The following is a 12,150-nucleotide window of genomic DNA, read 5'->3' as shown; positions in this document are numbered from 1 at the left end:
ACGTATGGTGCCTAGGAAACTTTGCTCATCCTCTACCAAGCAACATAGAAAACTCTATAGAGAACCCTTTGACAACGCTTGCTCCACGAGTGCAGGAGGATTTCCATAAAAATTTAACCGTCTTAGGATCGAGAGATCTCCCAAGAGGGGATGAATTGGGATATAAAAAATTTCTAAGAATAAAACTGCAAGTTTCAAAAACTTGCACAATGATAAAAGTGAAAGTAAGAGGTTTTTGAAGACTCACCCACACTCAAGGAAATGTAATGGGAAAAAAAAAAGAGAGGGAAAGTAAACATTTTTTTTTTTTTGGATAGGTATGGAAGAAAGTTGGTAACAGCTAATATACTCGAACTCGAAATTTTCTGGTGAACATGGGATTTTAAAGTGACTCAGTCAACTCCCCATATCTACTACTAAGGCTTCTTAAGCATTTAAATTTTTATTATCTCAACTACTTTTCAAGGTAGCAATCAAAGCCTTACACTGTAATTCTTACATACCCACTACAAACCCAATAGGTGTTTTTTTAGGTTCACACCAAAACCCAATAATGTCACATTTCGTGACTCTTTGTGTGGGACAAATCTTCACAAGGATCTTACAAAATGATCAACAAAGTGAGAGAAGAAAAGATGAACTCTAGGAAAGGTAGTTAGCAAGTTAAAGAATATCTCACACAATAATAAAGCCAAGTGTTGGAGAGAACTCAGTAAAGCTCAAGACCATAGTGTATGTAAAGTTGTCAAGTTATTTTTAAACTAACATTTCCTCTTTTATCTAAATGCTCCCTTTGTGGGAGAGCGGCAGAAACCTTTAACCATATTTTTATAGAGTACAGTTTCTCTAAAGATTTGGGAAAAGTTTGTTGATTGCTTTAGGGTTTAGTAGCCAAATTAAGCCAGTTGATATTTCGGGATTGGTGCAATGGTGGAACAGGAAGAGAAGGGTGCTAACAGTGAGGGACCCATGGTCTGCAATTTTTGTGATTATTGCTGATAATTTATGGAGGAAGGGAAAGAGGAAGAGAAATGGAAGGAGGCATGGCATGAAATATAGGAATGCAAATCAAATTTTTAATATGGTGAAGAAGGGTGCAGGCTATGAATCTCAACATGAAAGGAATGGTAAAGACCATGCGGATTTAAGAAGCCGTCGAAGACTCGGCTGGATAACTTTCCAAATAGGTCAAGTTTTATCCTAGAAGTTTGTTGATGCAAACCAATGATTGGCTGATTTAAGTTCGATGTGGATGGATGTTCTCTAGGGAATCCAGAGAGAGCAGGAGCTGGTGGAATTTTAAGAGATCATAGGGGTGATATTGTGGACTCATTCAAGATCTTCCTGGGGAATCAAACAAATTATGTTGATGAGTATTGTGGTCTGATTGAAGGAATCGTTGTTGCTATGAACCTCGATTTGAGGCCATTGTGGATTGAAATGGATTCAATAGCGATAGTGGTGGCAGTTCAGTCGAGCTTGGTCCCATGGTATGTCATTCAAGATTGGTCTATGGTGTAGACTTATTTGAGCTCTATTAACTGGAAGATTAATCATTGCTTTAAGGTGGTGAATGTGATAGCGGACTTTCTAACTAAAGATGTAGCTAACACTGACCTTTCTTCTTTGTGCATTTCCTTTCCTTCTCATATTAGGGCGGAAATTGCTCATGAAGCTTTACTTTGTCCTAGGTTTAGATTTTGCTTAGTAATGCTTGAGTTCCCTGCTAATGGCAATGCCGAAGGTAGGAAATATTAAGTATTATATTATGTTTCATCTGATTTTTCTGTATATATATATATATATATAAATATATATATATATATATATTTTTTTTTTTTTTAATTTCTTTCAATGAAATTTTATGATCTTCTAGCGGGAAAAAAAAGTGTTTATGAGCGAATAACTCAAGTGTGGCAGAAAACACCGAACGGGCAACGGCTAACAAGAAGCCGACATCTGTTGAACTATAAAAGTAAAAAAATCTAACCATTGATACTCCAAGGGTTAAATTTCTTACTATTGAGATTCAAGCCACATAGGCATTCGTACAATTGTGTGAACTTCTAGTTAGCTTAGCAGACGTTTTGACGTGCTAAGGAACTTAAGACATGCCTAAAAGTCAAGCTTATTATTTTTAAGTCTGCTAGATTAACTAGACGTCGAATCATGATCTCTACTTAGATTGTTTTTTCTTGTGAATAGGGGGCCAATGGAATTTTTTGGTGTAGAGGAGGGTCTTTGTCAGAGTGACCCATTTTTTCCCATTTTATTCGTTCTAGCTAAGGAAGTCGTTTGCAGGAGTTTAGCTAAGTTGAAGCTGAAAGGAAAAATTTCTCCCAATCCTGGTCCTCGTCAGGTTTCTTCTCCAACCCACCTATTATATGCGGATGATATTATTTTTTTTTCTCATAAAGAGTGATATTAGGGGTGTTCACAATCTGAAGGGGTTTCTTGATGTTTATCAGCGGTATTCTGGCCAATTCATTAGCCTGGAGAAAAGTAAATTTTTTCTTGGTAAAATCTCTGCTGCTAGGAGAAGTCAGATTAAGAATGTGATTAGGATCCTTGAATGTTAATTCCCTACGCGTTATCTACAGGTTGAGATTTTTAAAGGAAGGGTAAAAAAGGATAAAATTTTAGGACAAAGATGTCTGGCTGGAAAGGAAGAATGTTATCAATGGCTGGTCATGTTGAGCTTGTTCGTTTGGTTTTGAGTAGTTGTCCTGATCCGTAATTTCTCAACATATTTATGGTTGTTTTCAGCTGTGGATATGATAGAGAGATGGATGAGAAATTTTATCTGTCACGGAAATGCTAACTTGACAAGAGCTATTACAGTAAAGTGGGATGTTGTGTGTAAACCAAAGGAAGAAAGAGGTCCTGGAATTCGCCACTTGAAGGATGTCAATTTGGCTATGGTGGCGAACTTAGCTTGGTACATCAAGAAGGAAGAATCTGAAACGGCGGTTTTTTTTTTAAGAAGTGATATCTTTTTGAGGAGGGGAGGCCGCGGCCCATGGGCATCCTATATCTCCTCTATTTGGCCGGGGTTGATGAAGGTGAGTTTGTATGCAAAAATGAAATGTGAGTGGTGGGTGATGGGGCTTGTGTTATTTCTGGAATGATAGATGGTTGTCTGACACCACAATTGCAGAGTCTATTCAGATTAATCCAGTGACTACAGCATCTCACAAGACAAAGGTGGCAGATTATTTAGTGGATGGGAGATGGGAGTTTCCAAATGTCCACTCTTGGGACTTGTTGGCAGTTTGCGAGCGTATGCATGAATTCTCAATTGCATCGGTGCCTCATTCTGATAGGAGGGTATGGGCTCTATCTCAATCTGGGAAATTCACAGTTAGATCAGCTTGGGAGGGGCATCGCCAAAAAGGTCCAAATGTAGGATGGGATAATTCGGTTGGATGAAGGGTGTGCACCCTTGTGTTTCTTTGTTAGGTTGGCAAGTGCTCATGACTTCATGAGCACTTGCCAACGGATGAAAGGATTAAGAGGATTGTGTCTTTGATCTCTAGGTGCAATCTCTATCATGCACAGATGGAGTCATTATGGTGTGGAGCTCCTTATTAGAAGGTTTGACCTGATTTGGGACGGTTTACCTTCTATTCAAGAACTCTTCTCGTGGTGGAAGCGTAAAACAAGGCTTTCTCTTTTGAAACCAATATGGGTGGCTGCATTTTTATTCATTCCTCATCAGATTTTAATAAGGGAAGTAGGGATGTTGGCATGGTTGGTAGAGCTATTCTCTGTAATATTCAGGAATTTTCTTTATGGGTCCCAATTCAGGCTAGATCGCTTCAGGAGATACTACTTTCAAACTCTATGAGTTTGGTGAGAGGGGCGCAGTCTCTCATTCTATAACTGAGTATATATGGAGGAAACCGCCATTGAGGTGTGTGAAGATCAACATTGATGGTTGCTCCTTAGGGAATCCTTGGCATTCAGGAGTAGGACGTGTGTTTCGGGATCATCAGGGTTGTCCTCTCCGATGTTTTATTTCATAGAAGGTATTGCATCGAACTACTAGGCAGAATTTGCAGCCTTTTTTGAAGCGATTAATTCCAAACAACTCAACCTATCTCTGCTATGGATGGAAAGTGACTCACAATTGGTTGCTAGATGCATCAACAATGATTTGATGCTCTGGTGTATTACATAGAGATGGTTGTCATATAAGGGATATTTAAACAGTATTTCTTGGAAGATTACACACTGCTTCTGTGAAGTTAACATGGTGGCTTAAAGAGCACGTTTTGTTTTTGAATTTGAATCTCTATATTTGTATTGGCTCTCATTGATTTTATAAGAGGAAGTCATTACACATATATGGGGTTGTTACAAGAAATCAGGGATAAGATATATGGTTGTTGTGACAATGTATATACAATCCTTGTGCAGATAAGGGTTGAGGTTGTTGTGTGCAACTGAAGTTCTTAAGAGACCTAGTCAACCTTGAGAATCAGTCAAAGTAGGAATTCTGTTATCATCCCCTCTCAAACTGATGATGGTGGTAACCATAGCATTTTGTCTCGATGATGTTGAAATAAGTCCGATGGTAGTCCCTTTGTGAAGATATCTGCTATATGGTTGGTTGAGAGAATCTGGATCTTGTTATTAATGACCAAGTCACGAATGAAGTGATCGTCAACTTCAATGTGTTTGGTTCTGGCATGAAGAACTAGATTCTCCACCATATATGTTGCTAATACATTGTCACAATATATAACCATTGGATGGTCCACTTTGAACTTTAGGTCAGCCAAGAGATAGGAGAGCCATTGTAATTCTGATACAGTAACAACCAATGCTTTGTATTCTGCTTCTGAGCTTGATCGAGATAGTGTTGGTTGTTTCTTGGATCCCCAAGAGATGAGATTAGTGCCAAGGTATGTACAGAACCCCGTGGTAGAGCGGCGTGTAACTGGCAGCCTACCCAATCAGCATCAGAGAATGCGAGCACAAGTTTGAGAGGTTTTGGTTTGAATGATATTCCTGCACCCACATTGTGCTTGATATAACGTAGGATTCTCTTAACCCCTGTAGATGATCAGAAGTTGAGGAGTGCATGTGTTGGCACACTTGACTGATTACATAAGTGATGTCAGGATATGTCATAGCTAGGTATTGCAGAGCCCCAACAATCTATCTATACTCATGGGGGTCAAGAAGTGGTTCACCCTGTTTTGAAGATAGTTTGGAACCAGTTGCAACAAGGGCGGTACATGGTTTGCAGCCAGTCATGCCAGTTCTTTGTAAAAGATCAACAGCATATTTGGCATGGGAAAGAACAAGGGTTGTTGAAGAGCGGTGGACTTCTATTCCCAAGAAATAATGTAAGTCTCCTAGATCATTCATTGCAAATTCTTTGCCAAGATTGCGAATGACTAAGTCTGTTAAGACAGTGTTATCTCCTGTAATTATAATGTTTTTAAAAGTAGAATTATCAAGCCTTTGGGTGAGTGGAATGTAAACATAGAGGTATTAGCCACTCTCTATTCAAACCTTGTTTGAAGGAGATAGCCATTGAACCTATTGAACCAGGTCCAGGGTGCTTATCAAAGACTATAAAGTGCTTTATGCAATTTACAAACATAGGATGGCCTTATTTGATCAATAAATCCAAGGGTTGTTGTATGAATACCTCTTCTTGTACTTGTCCATGTAGAAAGGCATTCTTGACACCAAGCTGCCGTATATGCCATCTGCATGAAACTGCAATAGAAAGCACCATACGAATTGTTGCTAGTTTCACAACTGGAGTAATCTGATGTGGTTATGGTGGTAATAAGTTGTTGAGAGGTATTTTGATGTAGTGAGGGTGAGAGAGGTAGGATTACCATGGTGGAGGGTGGTGTTTGTGAGGGTTGGGTTGGTTGGTTTCGAGAAAATGGGAAGCATGTTTCTCCAAATGTTACATGGCGTGATATAAAAATCCTTTTTGTGGGTTAATGAAGACACTTGTATCCTTTGTGATGGAGACTATAGCCAAGGAATATGCATGGAAATGATTTTGGGGTCAGTTTGTTCTCTCGGTATGGACCTAGATAAGTGAAGCATAGACAGCCAAAGACTTGCATAAAGTTGTAATTTGGCGTGGTTCCAAATAAGACTTCATGTGGTGATTGATGCTGCAAAATCGGTGTAGGCAACCGATTGATAATGTATATAGCTACATTGAATGCTTCAAGCCAGTACGTTGGAGGCAAATGAGTTTGAAATAAAAGTTAAAGTCACATCTCAGTGACATTCCAATGCTTACGCTCAGCTATACCATTTTATTGTTGGGTGTGAGGGCATGAAATGCGAGACACAATACCTGATTGATTAAGAAATTGTTTGAAGGCTCCCGCTCTGAGTTCAAGTGCACCGTCACTTTAAAAATATTTGACTGAGTGAGAGAGTACATTTTCAGCCATTGCTTTGAAGTGGTTGAAAAAATGAACAACGTCTGACTTTGAAACAAGAGGGTATCTGTCACACCCTGTTCCATACAAAACCGGACTGGTGACCTAGTTAACACCTGTTAATCCAAAACCTTCTAGGATCATCTGATACAATAATCACAGCACATCATACACACACACACTAAGTCAAGAAATTTATGTATTTCAGTGGAAGTCTTACATATACATACCTGTAAATACCTCAATACTCTTGATACCCAAATTGTATTACATAATACATTTACTTGTAGGCTCGTAGGCTTGATATAATCACAAGAAATACAATTTAAGCATTTAAAACACAAAAGGGGTAACATTTACAAAATAATAAAAAAGAATCATTGCATTGTATCAATGTTGTTGACTCGTAACACAGTTATCGAACGGGCACTCAGTCCCTTGTCCGAGATCTTCAGGGACCCACCAGTCCTTGACTAGAAACTCCATGGTGGGTCTCGGCTCTAGCTCTTCGGTCGGATAATCTGCAAGATCATCTAAAAAGTGGTGCACACATGGGATGAGCTCACTAGCTCAATAAGTGAAAAGAAAGACCAAATAAGTATGAGCAATACAAATGAACCTATATGCGTGCAGTTCATTTTATTATCTTAGTCCACCTAGATAACAATTCTAAGTCATAGGTCATGTGCTACTCACAACCATAGTGCGCGTATGCTCCTGATACGCGTCGCGAACCCCATCCTGCGATAAGTCCATAGGGTTATCGGAGAAGGTCAATCGTAGGTACCGAAAAAGTAAAGTGCCAACCCATGGCAACATTAAAGTAAAATGCTGGCCCACAGCGACATTAAAATAAATTGTCGATCCACGGTGATATTAAATTAAAAGCAATACGATTGGCCCTCTTGTTATATCACCAAAGTTACCGACAGTCCTAATGATCAGCTGGGCATACTTCTAACCGCCACCTTTAGTTCACAATCTCAGGCTTCCCCCCAATGATATACCCACCACCTAAACCCCTGCTGGGAAGGGTCGTAACACAGGGATATGGCATTCCTAACCATATGCTCCTATGTGAGAAAGTACAACTGCATAGTGCCACCGCATCCCATTCCACGGGCCATCAATGCATTCATTTCCAAGCCGAATATGGCATCTAGTCTAGCAAGCATCATATTCAATAGTTAAAGTCATCCATCTCATATCACAATCAAGAATAGGCATTTAACAATTAAAGATATCAACATGTCTAATCATAATTAAATTTCATAATACACATGTCAATGCATGCAATGGCACTCCTAAATGACTAGTCTACACAATAATAATATGATGACAGGGCTAGTGTACAACCATAAAGACATGATGTAATGTCCTCTTCCCACTTACCTAGTCGTGTGTGAAGATCACCCTTGATATGAGGAAGATCCGCCGTGCGATAACGCGAGTTCCTAGAACAACCTATCATAAAATAGTTAGATTTAGTACGTCTCACTTTAGGGTCATAACCAATGAGGTATAATGATCCCAATGTATTTAGAATCACAAGAGAATGTTACCCGAGGAATTTGGGCCCAAACGAGACCCGAGAAGTCGGATTGATGGGTCAACCGGTGGGTAAGGCACCCACCAGTCCTTTCTCGCCGCTCGACCCAAGGACTCTGCCTAGACCGGCGAGCCAGGAGCGATGGGCCAGGTTGCCCACTGGTCTTGGTTGTCTGTCGGACTAGCAACTCTGATTGGACAGGCAGGCTAGGAGCAACGGGCCAGGCCTCCCACCGGTCTTTCTCGTCGATCAATCCAGTAGCCTACTTAGGACAGGCGAGCGCTGGATTAGAGGGCCCGATCATTCCTAGGCACCCACCAATCAAAACCGGGATTTTTGATATTCTCTTCCATTCTTCATCCCACCTTGGAGAAACTACCACGGGTCGATTCGACACATTTTTCATAAATTTAAGGCTCCAAATCATGATTCCAACCTAGATCTAATGTCAATCCAAAGTCTTAAGTATGGATCTTACCTCTTTGCTCAAGAACACCTCAAAACCTCAATTCCTTATCTTTAGCTCAAGAGATCAATAAATGCTTTACAAATCTAACAAGTCTTCCTCTAAATCCTTCATAAACAACATATAAAACCTTTATTAAACCTTAAATTCACATTCTCAAGAGTGATAACAAGATCCAAAGGATTGCTACTCAAATCGAAGGGTTTCATAAGGATTTAAGGAATATGGACTGTACTCACCTCAAATCGTAGATCTCGAGATGAGAATCGTTAATACCGCGTTGAAATCGAAGGATTCAACCTCGTCGAAGTACAACGAGCATTTCCTTCCCCATTTCCTTCTTCCTTGAGAGGATAAGGGTTGAGGTTGTTGTGTGCAACTAAAGTTCTTAAGAGACCCAGTCAACCTTGAGAATCGATCAAAGTAGGATTTCTGTTATCAGTGGCAGATGGTTTGGCTAAACATGCTGCTATGAATAGGATCTCGGCAATCTGGGAAACTCCTCCTCGGTTTGTGATGAGTGATCTAAGTTAGGATGCTCAAGAGAAACCACATTATAGATTTTCTTGAGGTTTAGGCTGTTTCTAAGAGTCCCCCTGTCTGCTGATGGCAACACCGAAGGTGGATAGGTTGACTCTATTTAATTCTTTCAGATCTGAGGATATTTTCTTTTGTAATTTCTAACTCATTTTAATAAAAAATCTTTACTGATCTTATTTTTAAAAAAAAAAAATTAACTAGACGTCTTCTTAAAATGTAGACTTCTCCCATCTTAGTGGTGAAGTTTCAACCCCAAAGAAGTAGGGGATTTGTCTTAAAAATGCTTCTAGATTCTATGAAGGAAATGGGTATTGAGTAATTCTATATATGCAAGACTCCAAATCAATGTTATTCACTTTCCATCCTTGTATTGGGTTGAAATATAACTAAAGAAGTGTATGCATGGCCTATCATGTGGACCCACCCTTTAATCTGTCCAAGTTTGACTGATGTAGGAATGTGACTATTGGGACCAATCTCACATCAACTAACTCTGAGACGGGAAATTTAAAATGTGACTGTTGAAGAGAGTAGATTGGTGCTTTGGCTTTTGTTGTTGGAGTGTGGTTATCAAACTCCCAGGAAAGTGTGAGAGGAGCAATTATATATGACAGGGGAAAGATGTTCATTAGAGCAAATTACAAATCTGATTGGGGTCATTCAGCTGTAGCCATGGAGGCTGAAGGAGTCCGTGATGCTCTTCTCTTAGCTAAAAGCTTGGGGTTCTCTGTTTTTTTGATCTTTTCTGATTGCCAATCTCTTATCTAGGCTCTCAACGGAATCTCTACCTCTTGATTGGGCAACCTTAGAAATAATCGATGATATTTCTGTGCTTTCTCCACATTTTGCTTCAATTCTTTTTTGTTTCATTCCACGTAGTTCTAATAGGGAAGCTCATTTCCTTGCAAGTGGTGCTCTTAAATTTTGTCTTTCTCATACTTGGTGGATTCAGCCCTCACTGTTCCTTGTAAATAACTTATATCTCGGTAGGAGTTCCTCCTTGTCGGATTTTTTTGAATAACATTTCGTTTCTGTCCAAAAACTAACTCTGAGACCTTAAATGACTTCATATATATACCAATTGGGCCTCTCCATTTAACAACTTAAGCTTTTGGTATATTATTAAAACATCTGTGTAGAATCAGTACCCTAACTTGTGAGGAAACACAACTTTTGGAATAATCTCACATCGAATAACTTAATATTAGGCCTCTCCATCTAAAAACTTCAGCTTTTGGTATATTATTAAAACATTTGTGTAGGATCACCTTTAAAAAGGGGAGAGTGGTTACAGTGCCCTACCTTCACCCAATAGATGCGCAACAAGTGAGGGAGAGTACTGGAATAATCTCACATCAACTAACTCTAGGGTCTTGGTTGACTTCATATACTAGTGAAGAAGATGAATTTCAGAAACACTTGTAACGTTTCGTTTTGGGATCAACTTGTTGTCACCGAAGTGGTGAACTAAATAGTAATTGTAACTTTCTTTTACCTATCCCTTGTCCTATTTCCAAAGCTTATTTAATACAGGGGTAAAAAAGGGTTTTTCAAATGTTTTAAGTTATAATAATATAGTTTTCATGTAAAATAACAAGATTTACCCTCATTAAAAATATATTATTTTATTTTAAAAGGACAAAAGAAAAAAAGGTTATAACAAGATTTTGCCTTTAGGTTTACATACTTCAATAACAAGTTCATGGATACCATTGTCTATTGTGCATCATTGAAATAGAGTGTATTAGACATTTGCTACAGAAATCACATTAGATTTACTAAATTAGATTTAAGAAATGTCTCAGAAATAATTTTTTCATAGTTGCTCCTAGTAGTAATAGCTATTTCCACCTCTTCTTCGCAAAACAAGATAATTTAAGAGTAGAGGGGTCGATGGGTTCCCAGTTGATAATTAATTATCCATGATTTTGATAGTCACTTAAGTAGTCTAACTAGGACCTTAAATTCAGTTCAGATAATAACTAAGCACCAATTAATTGATTATAAAGTAGCTACTTTTACTGGCTAACTTTAGGGTTTAACATGTTTAACTTCGAAGGTAGAAAGTGTTGTTTGGGACTCTTGAAGTGTTCGAAGTTGCGTAGAAGCATACTTTAGAAATTCGCTTCAATTGTTGTTTCAGTTTGCTTGCAAGATAAAATATAATCATTGGTAGCTTCTCCTTAAAAATGATAGTTCAAATAAGTGTATAAATGACATCTCTATAGGTATATTTAGAAATTAACACCTTCTTTTATATTCTTTTAAGACAAATGTATAGAAGGGTTTTCAAAAATAAATTGAAAATGACATATCATTATATCATTATCAAAAAATGTCATCGTCATGCATATATATTGCTCTCATATTTTTCGAATACACATATGAAATGACATTATTACTGTCATCGGAAAAAATATATATGTACAAAATCATAAAGGAATGAAAATAAAATTATTAATCATTAATTTGACATCTTGAAGTGTGTCAATAAGAAAGCCCTATAAATTAATTTAATTAAATATAATAATTATAAAAATGAATTAAAATCTTATAGAAGATTCATTCAACAATGTGGTCCAATGGTAAGGTATGAATATTGTGACATGGTGGTCAAGTGATCGAAACAGTCTCTCGACATTCTCAAGGTAAGGTTGCGTAGTTCTCACCCCCTCCCCCCGGACCTTGTACATGCGGGATCCCCGTGCATCGGATACACCCTTTTTGAGTGATTCATTCAACAAGTTTTTTGCTGATTAGTCTCACGTTCAATTTGGTAGTTTACCTCAATTATATAACCTACATATATTAGACTTTTCCTTAAACAATCAACTAGCCAATTGATTTTCAAAATGTCGATTTGTTAAGTTTTTCCAAAGCTTTATTTTCCCACATGGTGTATAAAAAAAATGAAACTTTCACCTAAAACAAGTAAAGAAAAAAATTATGATAAAATCAAAACCGTAAATAAAAAAAAAAAAAAAAAAAAATCTATCGTTACAAACTCTTTTTTACACAAGTTTAGATTAAATGAAGCTCCAATATCTACTCAAGTTATTGGAATAAGCTTACACATGGGTATGTGAAAATTGATTTTTCATTTTAGCGCATCCCACTTATCAAAAACCTTTTCTCTGTCTTCTTTTTTTTTTTTTTTTTTTTTTTTTTTT

This window comes from Macadamia integrifolia, chromosome 6 (genome assembly GCF_013358625.1).
Source record: "Macadamia integrifolia cultivar HAES 741 chromosome 6, SCU_Mint_v3, whole genome shotgun sequence".
NCBI lineage: Eukaryota > Viridiplantae > Streptophyta > Magnoliopsida > Proteales > Proteaceae > Macadamia > Macadamia integrifolia.
This window is presented reverse-complemented; position numbering follows the sequence as displayed.